Raw genomic sequence first — 614 nt, forward strand, 5'->3', positions numbered from 1 at the left:
TTTTCTTGGTGTATATATCCAGAGAAAATCTGGAGTAAGTGAAAAACAGATTATTAAATCAGGCATGAAACATTCGAAGCAAAAGCTCACAGCACAAAGAACACTAATTAATTAGACGCTATGCTCGAAAGAAAACTCTTAACTCTGGAATAAGTTTTATGTGCGTTTGTTTAGGATTTATTTCTTACATGTTTTCTGATGATGATTTTTTTATTGTTCTAAGACATATATGTTTGCGTCCTAGAGATCTATTAACGTAGAAGCTCATATACTTCCTTTTCAGTACTTATCAATGTTATACTTGGACCTTGATTTCTCTTTCTAAATCTTAAAGAAAAAAAAGAAGGAAAAAATCTTTCTTCCTTAATATGCCTTGCAATTGTGTTTGTAAATATTAGTCAAATAAATTCTTTGGTTAGCTTCCAGTTCCAATAATTTTGGACTTCTTCTTATATCGGACAGCCATCTAAGCTAGACCTAATTTGTTACCTTTAGGTACTTCACATTAATTACTCTATAAACTTGAACAACAAAACACAAATGTGGCTGTAGTTTAGTGGTGAGAATTCCACGTTGTGGCCGTGGAGACCTGGGCTCGAATCCCAGCAGCCACA

At 33.6% G+C, this 614-nt stretch overlaps 1 non-coding gene across 1 annotated transcript; it reads left to right on the top strand.

The window, feature by feature from the left end:
• Positions 1-542: 542 nt before the first annotated feature.
• On the top strand, positions 543-614 carry TRNAH-GUG. Its single transcript has one exon. It is a non-coding gene; the product is annotated as a tRNA-His (tRNA).

Source organism: Nicotiana attenuata, unplaced genomic scaffold (genome assembly GCF_001879085.1).
Source record: "Nicotiana attenuata strain UT unplaced genomic scaffold, NIATTr2, whole genome shotgun sequence".
Lineage (NCBI taxonomy): Eukaryota > Viridiplantae > Streptophyta > Magnoliopsida > Solanales > Solanaceae > Nicotiana > Nicotiana attenuata.